At 34.9% G+C, this 15,434-nt stretch overlaps 1 protein-coding gene across 1 annotated transcript in view; it reads right to left on the reverse strand.

Annotated features, from left to right (window-relative positions):
- Lk6 (Lk6 kinase) overlaps positions 1-15,434 on the reverse strand; it is a 521,279-nt gene that overhangs the window by 28,809 nt on the left and 477,036 nt on the right. The window lies entirely within an intron of this gene.

Consider the following 15,434-nt stretch of genomic DNA (forward strand, 5'->3'; position numbering starts at 1 on the left):
AGAAGACTGACATATTTTCCTCTTTATACAGCTGATGGCAAGAAAACGATTTCTCACACTAGATTATTTCACACTTGGTTGTTGAATTATTACTGTAATTGCATAGCATACAATATGCTTTGGATTTATGTACAATAGAAACAGAAGGAATGGCAAATAAATAAATAACCTATATTTTTAACGAAATTTCGAAGGTTTCCTGATAATGGAATCGCGTAAAAATTTTAATGATTATTGTAATAATAATAATAATAATAATAATAATAATAATAATAATAATAATAATAATAATAATAATATGATACCGATATAGGTATATATATTTAGAAGACATTTAAGAGATTTTCAGGTCTGTGTGATAATACAATACATGTTCATGTTATAATAATATGTTGATCTTCAACGTCTCAAACAAGGACAGGGATATACAAAATTGACTAATGTATAATTAATCAGACTCTATGTAACACCTTGATAATTTTGTCTGTCTTGCAGTCAGGGTTGCCAGATTTTAGATCTACCAAGGAGGGACATCTTTTTTCACCATATATAGTACTTACGTTTTGTCTTAAAGAAAGAGTGATATGAATTTGGGCAGAGTTAACCTTTTTCATGAGTATACAAAATAAATAAATAAACAAAAAAATATCTCGCAGCTGAAGAAAGTAATATGAATCTCAAAATTGCAATTTCAATAAAAGACATGCGAGAGAGAGAGAATCGTCCGGCCTTAATTAAGGATGACCACGAGGATCCGGAAATTAATAGCAAATAAATATAATTAATTAATATGAATATTGTTATAAAATAAAATGTAATAATTAAACACCATTAATTATCAATTATAAAATAAAATCTTATACAGCTATCCAAGTACAAACAATATTTATCTGGTTGTAAGTTTCATCACGTTTCTTTGGCGTCTTTCTCAACAGCTTGTGGCAATAACAGGCTATGTTATGTCAAATTATTAACTTAAATGACTTAATAATAGATCTGTCTGGCATCATATGTGGCAAAATATTTAAATTTCAATGTTTATTAATTGATAACAATGATAACATTTATTTATACCTAAATTCATATTTATAGTTTGTGCCTTAACATATTACTGATCCAAACCCATAATTTAACATACAGTATATATTTTTAAGGCTTTCTACATATTTATCACTGAACTTTAGCATTTTTAACAAGCTTCTATCCATTCTCTGTGCCATGCATTTCTGATGAACGTCTCTTCTTTAAATATTTAGAAATATCATATTCACCACTGAATTCGCTGCTACAAACCTTACACTTGCCAAAATATTAGTTTTTTTTTCCAGTGTGCAAACCTACATTGTTAAGAAAATTAATTGAAATTTGATGTAATTATTTAGACCTAGAAGAAAATAGTTACTACGTAACGATAAAATTATTCAAGCGATGTTAATTCTCTAGAGGGACTTTTTGCGTCCCACCTCGAATCGAAGCGGGACCTGGGACTTTTATATGAAAATCGGGACATCTGGCAACTCTGCTTACAGTACACATGTAACCCTTTATTCTTTAGATTCGAATAATTTCAAAACGTTAATAAAACTATTGTAGTTAAAGTAACAAAAACGAAATTCCTACACACACAATTACGGGAATAAATGAAAACACCCCCTTGTCGGCGACAGCTGCACATATCCTGATATTTATTATTTCTCCTCTTCTGAAATATAGAGGGGTAGAGAGAGCGCAGCCAAGTAACAGCCCTGGAAAATTCCACAAGGTCTCGTGACCAGTTTTTTTTTTTTTACCCCTTACGCGTGTCCTACCTCACGTACGAACCTCTCAAACTAATCTGAAAGAAATCGTCACGTGTTTGAAAAGGATAGAGATACTAATAAACATAATATTTCATTATGATTGTGGTGATAATGATAAACGACATTATCATCAACATTTAAGATCTGAGCTTCATTGCCCGAGTTCGTATTTGAGATTCATAAACAGCCAGAATGGTTTCTCATTATAATTTCATTATAATTAAGTTTTAGTTAATGGGTCGATTTCTAAAACACGGATGAAATCGTGGTTCCAAACCTCGGCATTTAAACCGCGGTTCGTGGGTTTTATACTGTATATGGCAACGCAGCTAAGAATCGATTTTTATTCCTGATAAACAGTCGATATTAGAAAGAAATGAACATCGGAATTAATATTTCTATTCTATCAATCGTCTCTAAACACACACCTTCATCTCAAACAGCAGAAATAACTAAAATGCTCTCTCAATTAATATCCCTCAATAAAAGAATTGTATTCCAATGGATACCATCCCATTGTGGAATCCTGGGAAACGAGAATGCGGATGCACTAGCAAAGAAGGGCAGCACTGCTACTTACAGACCTGTTACTAAATCTACGTATTACTCTGTGAAGAGATTTATTAAATCTACATACTTAGACTTCAACAAACAAAATTTGATAACTCAATCCCAAGGGAAAAAATGGAACTCTCTGCATCAAAATCCACAGTTAATTCCCGATTTACCACGAAAATCGTCTGTAGCTGCATTTAGATTGGCTACAGGTCATGATTGTTTGGCCAAACACCTGCATAGAATTGGAATATATCAGTCCCCTAACTGTCCATTGTGCAACTCAAACCAAGAAATGGATTCGGAACACCTCAAAATCTGTGCTTCAGTGGCTGGTCATGATAATATCTTTGAAAAATATCGGAGTGCAAGAGGTCAAATGACTTTATTGTCAAACGCCTGGCATTAGAAAACAACAACATATTTTTATTGAATTGCATAAGTCACATTCTTTTGTTCTCAGCTAATTTATTGTTATATTTACTAATTTACAGAATATATGTGCGTTTAAAATACTAGCATTACCTAGTATTTAACAGGGAACGGATTTTTAGGTACCAAAAAGATATTGACCAAATCATTAGTACAAGTCGAGCATTTGTGTTGTAATTTAACATTTGTTTATATCTACTACCAACATTAACTATCTGAAAACCAGTTCCAAGCAATTAATAACCTAAATATAAACTGGATTAAAATTTCAAATAAAACTAAAATGTAGTATGGTTCTATTTTCACATATAACAGATCCCAGTAGCATAAAACTTAAAACAAGAAGATAAAATCACATTTGCTTCATATTCTTGTAAGCTCACGTAATTTAAGAGTATTAAATAAAATTGTCCATAACTACTGTAAAGACTGAGAATTAAATTATATTGTCTTATTGACATAAAGGTATAATTAATATAAAATATTATATCTTACTTCCCTCAAAGCAACAAGAAGATGTAAAAAAAATTGTCAACCTGGCGCTTCTTGCATTTCATTGCAGATTATTATTTAGCATTCTTGATTTCTTCGAAAATAGAAATATTCGCCTGAAATTATCGTCGTTATATAGTTACAAAGGATTATTCCTGTCTCTCATCAATATAATCTGGGGATGTAATATTCGCAGACACAAATTTTCCTTAGCTGATCTACTATCTCCATCTTTTATATATGAAGCCATGGTTTTAAACCTACCCCAGCCGTGGTCTCTGCTTCAGACCATGGTTTCGAGCCATGGATCAGATAAATGAAAAAGACCTCGTTTTAGAAATCGACCCAATATGTTTAGTCAACTGTCCGAAGGCAGGTTTGAACCTCACAAGTGATACCAACATGGCACCACTTATGAGGCAACTAATCCACCAATAATAAATAATTCCTATTATGAGCTACGGAAGAAACAATTAAATTACAGCGGACAACAGAAATTAGTCAATTTGCAAATAAAACGTTTTGCATTAATTTAAGTGCACAAATATAATTATATGTACTGTAGGCCTACATAAACATTAACGATATTCGTCAACTTTTGCGTGCCCACTTGGGTACGCGTAATTCAGTTTGAAAAATTTTTGCCTTAACCGACACGAGTACATCAAATTCTATACCTGGCAAAGAGCTTTGATTGGATATTTCAAAGGTTAAATTTTATTGATAAAAAAAACTTAACTGACGGTAGAATGAAGAAGAAAAAGAGCAGAGAAAAGAATAAAGGGTACATCTGCGCTCACAAACTGGATTGACCTGTATCTCAATAAAATCGAATGGGGAAGATAAATCAAATAGGGGACAAACCATCCGATTGGTTATTAGTGAGAATGTCTTCAATGATGCAACGAATTCGTTAACATTCGACGATCGGAAACAATAATTGTATAAACTGGTTTTTAACAGGCGAAGGCTTATGTTGCTAGCTGGACACAGCAAACGGACAGGAAGCGTTTGATGTGAGGTTTGCAGTTCGGTAGACGCTACAACATCGGTTTATAAAAGACAATGTTTATAAAAAGAAACCAACTCAAATATAAGCTGCAGATGCTATAAATTTGCATCATACTACAAAATGTATGGACACTTCGAATCGTTGAAACTTCGTTAAAAGATTTATGTATTACATCAAAGAATCCCTTCTTTCACAAAAGAATGGGGATTATTTACGTATAAAGCGATTACTATTTAAAATTCAAATGCTGACATTTTATTAAATTATTAACAATTTTCAGAATAAAGACACCGTACAAGACCAATACTTGAAACCAGTTACAGTTTGAAATTTTTTTCAAGGCGATGGAAATACTCTATTGCATCAATAAATCACGTCTGAACACCTATCCACGTTCACACAATGAATACCGTTTATTTCAAATTTATACAAAAAAAATACCCACAGGAAAATATCTACAACAGCTTTCATTTGTTACATTTCGAAATAAAGGTTGCCAAAGTAATAGAAATCAGTCTAATTTAATATAAATTCCGTAACGTTAAATCCACTGCCTTATCGATGGAATTACGTTTTTTGTAATTCTTATTTCTGTAATTTAAGTCCAAACAATAACAAAAGAATCCTGACTTTTTAAAAGTTCTACACGTTATAATAATCATATAATTATATACAGTACGTGAATCCAATTCTTAAATTATTAAAAAGCGTTATTTATTACTATCCCGTATTCAATTTTGAATAGAAGCTTCCGGCACATGTTTTTATGTACGATTATGTATCAAGTCATCATCACTGAGCAAGTTTAATCCTCAAGGAATAAACGATGTAGGCCATGTCTGTTGTTAATATTGAGTACGCTTCTTTTGTTTTGTCAATAAATGAATGCAGCAGGGTATAAAAATAAATAAATGTCGTCCATGTTATTATTAAAATCAAACTTCATTTAATTTTTCTAAGTATTTGTTAACGGCGAAATGAATGTTACAACAGAGCATTATAAATTTATTCTTGAAACTTACTTTCTCATAGGAGTTTTAATTGAGAGCAGTATCACAGTCTAGTATATAAAGTTACGAAGCTAGAGTTGTGAGGGTGCTAGGAACAATAGACTATGCCGGTACTATTTCGCATTGTCTGTAATGAGGCGATATTAGCGATCCTAGTGGTTAGCAACTATCTATGGATGCATATTTACTTCGTATTGAGCTTCGTGACTGTATATACTAGACTGTGGTAGTATCGTTATGATGTTGATCATTGCGTGAATGAATTTCTGGCGAATAGGTAAATTCAATATTTTCTTGTTCACGTGACAAAATAATACATGTTTTTTGAAACAAGGTCATACCGGTAATTAAAAAAAGTTAAAATAGCATGTGCGAAACTCAGACATACGAAAGTACCATAATTAATTATTTATTAAATCAGTAAAATCGTCTGTCTGTGGTTAGGCTTTGCAAACAAACTTGTGATGTCATAAACGTAAAAATAAGTTCCGGAAATTCCTATTCAAGGCTGAACACGGGGTATAAACTACACATTGATTTTTTTCACATCATATAATATATGACTTGCAAATTATGAATACTGATTAAAGAATTCAGTATATCGTCTGCAGAAAATATTGCGGAATATAGTGCAATGGAATGTAAAGCATTGAAGACGATGTGGGATAGACCTTCGTTGTAGATACATAATGTGTGTGTTAAATGGAAAAATCATGTGCTTTGGATAGATGGTTCTAAAATTCGATATAGGCTAGTCATCATTTATAAATTAAAACTCTAATGGGTCATTAGGAACACACAATGAGACATACAAGTTTTAAGAAGGTTTTCTTGAAGAAGAGGAATTCCCTTAGTGTCTAGAGTCTGGAAATTTGTATGAATGTGAGTGTGCCGGGTTAATATTAATTAGCCAATCATCACAAATATAAAAATACATCAGGACTGTCGCTGGGCAGTAACCTGAACACACGTTTCAGCATCACATTGTTGACAAGTATCTCCATCTGTTAGCACAACCATAAAGCACCTAATAGATGCTATAGAGTTACCAACAACGAAAAAAAAAAAAAGTTTTAAGAAGGAAAAAATCATAGTCTATTTCCTGATGAAAACTAAGTGATGTAAAACTTTGAAATCATGACGCAGCCTTCTTGATCATTTCAAGAGGATAGTTACATCAGTCGATGCACATAAACTGATCATATTCCAGCATACTATCTGCACACTTGCACAACGTAAAGAGATCTGTCAAATGCCCACACCCCTCCCAGCGTTCTGCACGTGAATTCCGTCTGGCAGTTCGCACAGAGCGATTACTGGCGCTGTAGGGATATCATTAATCTGGATGCGGGTGCAGTTGGCCTAGGCCTAGGCAGGGCTTGGACGTTCGCCCGTTGTCGCTGTGATGTCGTGGTCTATTTTAAATCGTAGAATGATAGCCTAGAATGATGATAGATAGGTGGTCTAATTTCAGACACAGAATGAAACAAAATAATTATCTGATCACAAAGCCAGCACATCGAAGACATTCTTTCCTTCTCAGTTTCTTACCCAAGGGTAGGTGCTTCACTGCAAATCCAGCATTCTCCAATCTTTCCTTTTTTCAGCCTTCATTTTCGTCTTCGCATACGACCCATAATGTTGTCAATTACCAATTACAGAACTTTTCTTCCGTTCACTGTTCTTTTCAGTGCAACCTTTAGTAGGTAATTCCTTCTTAGCCAGTATACCTAACATGATTTACGTATTTGCACAAGCCAATAATTCTATGGTGCACGGTAAAAATATAGATAAGATAAGTCAGAAATTAGTGGTTTTGAGTTATGGCTTCCATGTGATCAAAGGTTACAAGTCCATCCTCTTCCAAAATGATGCAGAGCGTCAGTTTTACAGCTCATCATAATGATGTTGGTCCTCATTTCAAACTTTGCTTTTGCTCTACTGAAAACTTGCAACGCGCAACATAGGATTACCACCTGATGGAATTGGTATTAAACATAGGCCTACCACAATTCTGCTCTTTATTGCTATGTGAGGCTATTATTATTATTATTATTATTATTATTATTATATTATTATTATTATTATTATTATTATTATTATTAATCCCAGCAGTCTCTGATTGAGGTTCTGGCTGATATGTACATCTATTATGTATATATGTATGTATGTATTTATTTACACTGCAAGTGGGCAAGCATCCGGTGGCAGTGGTATACACAATATAAAAACAATACACAATAAAATGATACACAATAAAATTACAATACACAATGCAATTTTACAACATATATACAATTTTATACACAATACAATTTAACACAATAATAATAAAACATAAAATAAAATACCTAATTTTACAATACAACCTACATAATTATGTATAGGTCCTACATAAGTTTCAATACATCTCAGTACATCTCACTTGACGATATGTGTGAAAGGAAGAACAATTGTTTGTATATCTGAAATCTGAGTAGTGTAATATGTAGCTATAAGCGATGTATGCAATGGAGAGGGAAGGGAACTGGCCACCCTACACCATTATCTTCTGCTTAGTTGCCTCATGAGTGATGCCTTATTGGTGTCTCTTATGAGGTTCCAACCATTTATCGGACAGTTGACTAATCATTATTCTCAGCATCGTAATGAATTTGGGAAGCTAAGATAGATAGCGAAATCCGGTTACCAAAATGGCTGGAGTAACATCATGCTAACCACATGATACCTCCGTTCTAGTTGGATGATAGTTTACTTCTTCTGAGGCATGCGGAGGAGGCTAGCAGCCGACTGGTCGGCTTTGACCTTCATGGGCTATCGCCTCACGGACTGTTATTATTATTATTATTATTATTATTATTATTATTATTATTATTATTATTATAACTACTACTACTACTACTACTACTACTACTACTACTACTACTACTACTACTACTACTACTACTACTACTACTACTACTACTACTACTACTGTTGCCCCCACTGGTCTAGGGTAAAGAGCTGTCTTGCAGACCTAAGAGTTACGGGTTGAAACTCAGCTGGAGTCGAATTTTTTAAGACGCAAAAATCCAAAGTACAAGTCCTCCGGGAGGGTCTTCAAGCCATCCGTTCCGTGTCGAAGTTTTCCGGCACGTTAAAACCTCCAAGCCTAAATTAGAGCCTCCGGACCAAATTTCTCCTCTCTTGCGTCCTAGTAATACCACAGTCTAGAATATACAGTCGCGAAGCTCAATAAGTAGTAAATATGCAAACATTAGATAGTTGCTCACCACTAGGATCGCTAATATCGCCTCATCACAGGCAATGCAAAATAGTACCGTCACAGTCTATTGTTTCTAGCACCCTCAAAACTCAAGCTTCGTGACTGTGGTAATATCTTAATTGCAACATCGATCAGTTTAAAACAACTTATCAATAGAGATATAAAGGATTTGTTATTATAAATATTGGTTATTGTTGGTAGAAACAATCAAACAATATTTTTCTTTCAATGTGGCGTTTGAGGCGATGAGCTTACCACTTGTTCCTCTGCCTCCTGTCGGCAAATAAGTTTAATTAAATTCCTAGTAGGTATTGAAACCTCTGCTAGGAGGTATTCCTATGTTCCGACTCTGGAATTATGGGTTAAATGAATATGAATTATTACTATTACTATTAAACTATTCAAGATGTCTAGATGTGTTTTCTGCCGAACCACCAAATTCATAAGTAGGAGTATAACTCTGCAGTGCTTGGGAAAAATTGCAAAAGTTATTTTTCACAAACTTTTTTGATAATTTATTGACAACTCACACTGGTTTATATCGATTTGATTTTTTTCTGAATGAATTATTGTAATGGGAGAAATACTTATGCCTCTTTTTCCAAGCGAGCAGATGTTCCGCAATTTGTCAATAAATTATCAAAAAAGGTTTGTGGAAACTGACTTGTGTCACTTTTCCCAAGAACTGCAGAACTAGTCTTCTCGGTCAGCATGGGGCAGTCACCGTTTGAGACAACACGGTACAAATTGTACAAAGCAACGAACACACATCCGTCGCCATGGATTAATATTAATGTTATGTTTTATTTAACGACGCTCGCAACTGCAGAGATTATATCAGCGTCGCCGGTGTGCCGGAATTTTTGTCCCGCAGGAGTTCTTTTACATGCCAGTAAATCTACTGACATGAGCCTGTCCCATTTAAGCACATTTAAATGCCATCGACCTGGCCCGGGATCGAACCCGCAATCTTGGGCATAGAAGGCCAGCGCTATACCAACTCGCCAACCAGGTCGACTCGCCATGGAACAGAGGTCTCTTCTAGTCAGCCGAAAATCGAACCCGGGCCGGCTGGACACACAACTCTTCATGGGATTAAACGTTTCCATCACGAATTTTCACAACCCTCGTCAGCAATCGGACACAGCGATGCGCTCAAAAGGTGAAGTTCCCGCCGAAGGACGAAAGGGTCAGAGTGTGAGGACAACAGTTCAACGTCTCACGATGTGATGTAATTATTCAATAGCTTTCATTATTGCTTTCGCACAAAGAGTGATCAAGGGTCTAGATTGCTTGTGATATGAAAGTCTTTTACACCATGTCGTAATTGAAATTTCATATTAGCAAGGTACGTATATGCAAAATAATATTTTCTTCACAGAGTCACTTTACAACGTTTAATGGCTTTGTTCTTATAATTATTTGTGCTCGAATTATTTTGTAAATAAATACAGATTGTTAAGAATGTAGCTATATTTTGAGAGGAGGTAGTAGGTCTCCATCAAAACAAGGAAAAAAGGAAGTTTAATGAACATGCATCATAAAATTAATAACTTCAAAGAAACAAGTCTATCATCTTTGCTTTTTAACTTCGCTCTAGAATATGCCATTAGGAAAGTTCAGGATAACAGAGAGGGTTTGGAATTGAACGGGTTACATCAGCTTCTTCTCTATGCGGATGACGTGAATATGTTACGAGAAAATCCACAAACGATTAGGGAAAACACGGGAATTTTACTTGAAGCAAGTAAAGCGATAGGTTTGGAAGTAAATCCCGAAAAGACAAAGTATATGATTATGTCTCGTGACGAGAATATTGTATGACATGGAACTATAAAAATTCGAAGAGGTGAAACAATTCAAATATCTTGGAGCAACAGTAACAAATATAAATGACACTCGGGAGGATATAAACGCAGAATAAATATGGGAAATGAATAATTTCAAGGGAAAAATTGTTCCGGGGCCGGGTATCGATCCCGGGACCTCTGGTTGAACGTACCAGCGCTCTTACCAACTGAGCTACCCGGGAACTCCACCAGACACCGTCTCAACTTTTACCCTTATATCCACACAACTCGCGTGGGCTGACGAAATGCCAGAGACCCACATCGAGTGCATACAATCTCTGTGTGACTTGGAATTGTGGTTTTCTGTTAACGTACACAGTGACGTAGCCTATATATTATGCAAATCTAATCTTTCAGGTGAAGCTCCCTGTAAAGCAGATTTGAATAATTTCAAGGTCAACCAGAGGTCCCGGGATCGATACCCGGCCCCGGAACAATTTTTTCCTTGAAATTATTCAAATTTGCTTTACAGGGAGCTTCACCTGAAAAATTAGATTTGCAAATATGGGAAATGCCTGCTATTATTCGGTTGAGAAGCTTTTGTCATCTAGTCTCCTGTCAGAATTTATAAAACAATTATACTACCGGTTGTTCTGTATGGTTGTGAAACTTGGACTCTCACTTTGAGAGAGGAACAGAGATTAAGGGTGTTTGAGAATAAGCTTCTTAGGAAAATATTTGGGGCTAAAAGAGATGAAGTTACAGGAGAATGGAGAAAGTTACACAACGCAGAACTGCATACATTGTATTCTTCACGTGACATAATTAGGAACATTAAATCCAGACGTTTGAGATGGGCAGGACATGTAGCAAGTATGGGCGAATCCAGAAATGCATATAGAGTGTTAGTTGGGAGGCCGGAGGGAATAAGACCTTTGGGGAGGCCGAGACATAGATGGGAGGATAATATTAAAATGGATTTGAGGGAGGTGGGATATGATGATAGAGACTGGATTAATCTTGCTCAGGATAGGGACCGATGGCGGGCTTATGTGAGGGCGGCAATGAACCTCCGGGTTCCTTGAAAGCCGTAAGTAAGTAAGTAAAGTAACAAGTAACAAAATTGGTATTGCAACAACAGCATAGCTCTAATCTGAGATCTTTGCTCGTTTCTTTTTGTGTATGACAGTCAGTGAGGGAAGTGAGACGGTATGCGCCGGTATGGAATACCGCCACTGGTTTCTATGGCCAGAAAACATACCGTTAGTGGAAAATGATATACAGTCATGAAAAAATGTGATCCGTAAAAATTTGTTTATACATAACAAAGAGTACTATCTGTTTGCTACGTAAATCTATACCAAAGTCTTCAGGAACTGTATTCAACATAATATTTACACACGTTTATTTTGATAAGTTAACTCTGGAATGCTCACAATGACAGTATTTCAAGTATAGAAGGCTGTGGTCTGTAGCTTGTGGTGGCCATTGTTGCCAATTTAGTGACTGTCATTTTTGTTGCTGTTGCACTTTCTATTTATAATTAAGTAAGGCACTTTGAAGCTTTAACATTATTATAAATGTTAAGTCTCAATGAACATTGCAAAATAATTTATAAATAACTGAAGTAACTTGAAATTATTTTATTAACAAATTCAATGTTCTACTCTTTCAGGGGCGAGCTAAAGTTTTTCTGTATATATTATATTTTATGTTACAATTAGTAGCAAAATAAAGAAATAAATAAATAGATAGATAGATAGATAGATAGATAGATAGATAGATAGATAGATAGATAGATAGATAGATAGATAGATAGATAGATAGATAGATAGATAGATAGATAGATAGATAGATAGATAGATAGATAGATAGATAGATAGATAGATAGATAGATAGATAGATAGATAGATAGATAGATAGATAGATAGATAGATAGATAGATAGATAGATAAGATTAGATAGATAGATAGATAGATAGATAGATAGATAGATAGATAGATAGATAGATAGATAGATAGATAGATAGATAGATAGATAGATAGATAGATAGATAGATAGATAGATAGATAGATAGATAGATAGATAGATAGATAGATAGATAGATAGATAGATAGATAGATAGATAGATAGATAGATAGATAGATGTTGCAGCGCTCTTAATGATTCCTAACAATGTACTGGAGTTGGGTCATAAAACAAATTACCGAATAAAGAACTAAGAAGGAAGAATATTCTTCAGACGGGAATCGAATCGCTGCACTGTAAGCTTAAAGGCACCGGAGTGTTCGATATCTGGCACTCGTCACGCAGTTCCTAGGTGGAGACGACTTCCAGCCACCCTTTCCCCTAAGTCCAGGAATGGACCCTGTCTCTGCGCCAGGCCGCTTCCTAGAAACCGAATCCTGCTGGCCCGTACACCATCAGAAAGGGAGAGATTTCCACGAAATAATTCACTCTAACTGGAACTGCGAGAGGAACAGGAGATCTGGTACTTCACCAATCATTCTGGTTAGTTAAAAACTGACTTGTACATATCGTATTTTACCAGAATCGATTATATAGAAAGATCACCTCTCTTGCTGATTCCACTTTCCATCCTCTTTGCTAAAAAAAAGTGCGGAAATCGTTTGCATTCCACTGCTATCAAGATTGTTACATTATCGAACAGCTGTTGTTGACAAAACACAACTAAAAACAATACTGAGAAATGAACGTAATTCAGAAAACAATTGAAATGCGACAGTGTTTCCATATTTCTTTATTGTCTTCCAACGAGATATTTCCACGATATAGTTCACTTTTAGCTAGAACTACGAGAGAGAAAAACAAGTCTGCGAGCTGACACATCGTGCAATCTAGTTAAAACTGACAGTAGAATATCTTGCACGTTATCGAAATCGATTGTAAGAAAGCTCTCCTCTACTGCCTATTCCACAGCCTTCCTCATTCTCAGACATGTCACATTATTTTCTCATTAATACAGCATGTTTTACGTGTCCCGCAACAATTCATTTGTTTCATTATGTTGTGAATGACATTCTCATTTATAGTTCATTCGATATTTCTTTTCAAATGACATAAATGTAATCATTTTCTATGCACTTAAACAAGAACATAAAACTTTTCTACTCTCTACTTACTTACAAATGGCTTTTAGAGAACCCGCAGGTTCATTGTCGTCCTCACATAAGCCCGCCATCGGTCTTAATCCTGAGCAAGATTAATCCAGTCTCTATCATCATATTCCACCTCCCTCAAATCCATCTTAATATTATCCTCCCATCTACGTCTCGGCCTTCCCAGAGGTATTTTTTCTTCAGGTCTTCCAACTAACACTCTATATGCATTTCTGGATTCGCTGATACGTGCTACATGCCCTGCCCATCCCAAACGTCTGGATTTAATGTTCCTAATTATGTTAGGTGAAGAATACAATGCGTGCAGTTTTGCGTTCTGTAGCTTTCTCTGTTCTTCTGTAACTGCACCCTTCTTGGCTCTAAATATTTTCCTAAGCACCTTATTCTCGACCATCCTTAATCTCTGTTCCTCTCTCAAAGTAAGAGTCCAAGTTTCACAACCATACAGAACAACCGGTAATATAACTGTTTTACAAATTCTAACTTTCAGTTTTTTTGAAAGCAGACTGGACGACAAAAGCTTTAGAATCGAATAATAACAGTCATTTCCCATATTTATTCTGCGTTTAATTTCCTCTCGAGTGTAATTTATACATTGTTACAGATGCTCCAAGATATTTGAATTTTTTCACCTTTACTGGATAAATTTACAATTTTTATATTTCCATTTCGTACTGTGTTCTGGTCACGAGACATAATTATATACTTTCCTAATCCTGTGTGAGAAATAACGATCCTGTTACGTACATTGGGCTGCAAAAGAAATGCCGATACGAAATTATATCGTTTTCCGAGGACTTTAGCAAACATGGCGAGGTGGAAAGGTATTTTCCTGAGATTAGTTTGTTAAAAACATGTGAGTACGACTTTTATAACATGTTCACGTTACTATTTAATATGAATTGATTTTAAATTATTCATATTCTTTTATTTTACAACATTAATAAGAATACTACATGAAAATAGTGAAACTCAGTTTATATGGTATTCCACAGCCTTCCTTTTTATCCATGGATGCTGTCATTGTTATAATCGATATATACGGCCAGTTACGTTTCATATTATATTATCAGTACCGGTATTAAAAATGTATCAGTTTTATTACAAATATTGATACGGAACTGAAAACTGATTCTAATTGAAACTTTTAACTACACATTCCTCTTTTGCATAGAATAAAACTCTTTAGAAAATTCAGACCAGTTTACTGAATATATATATTATGCTCTTCATGCATCTTAATTGAACGAGGGTTTTAGTCTTGATTCTTTTAATATTCTTACCAGATTGTATGTGTATACGCGCATGGAAAATTTAACCGTGTAGATGCAGCTTACTTCTATTGTTTCAAACGAAGTCCTCGTAACTCGATATTTCAAATCGATAGCGACTTCGACTCGGCATTTCTTTGGCAGCCCAATCCCCGACTAATCTTTTATCCCAGTGTTAGTAGAACATAAACAGAAAATCATAACGAAAACAGGAAATAATTATGTGTAGCTAATAACATCTCTGGAGAAAAAAAAATATCTTCATTTTATACAAATTATATCACTTCTATTGCTAGTTTATTCTACGTAATACAGGAAATTATGAAGAAAATACTATAATTTTATTAGGAGAAAACCGCCATTTATTTTATAAAACAGAAACAAATGACTGCTCACATTTGAGCATAAATCGATGCAGCGGTTGAAGAAATGACGTGTTCAGTACAGCAACATTGTTAAAATCTATCATGTTTGCCCTTTCAATATCTAGTGATTCATCGAATACGACAACACAAAAATTAAAGTTTCTTTGCAGAATTTCAATGGTTAATGATAGGTTAATGGATGCCTCATTGGACTTAAAAGAGAGTACAGACATGCATTACGAGAGTTCCTCACGAGCTAATCGATATGTAATATCGCATTGCCTAACAAAATAGGAAATGCAC

This window comes from Periplaneta americana, chromosome 2, assembly GCF_040183065.1.
Source record: "Periplaneta americana isolate PAMFEO1 chromosome 2, P.americana_PAMFEO1_priV1, whole genome shotgun sequence".
In the NCBI taxonomy this organism is placed as follows: domain Eukaryota; kingdom Metazoa; phylum Arthropoda; class Insecta; order Blattodea; family Blattidae; genus Periplaneta; species Periplaneta americana.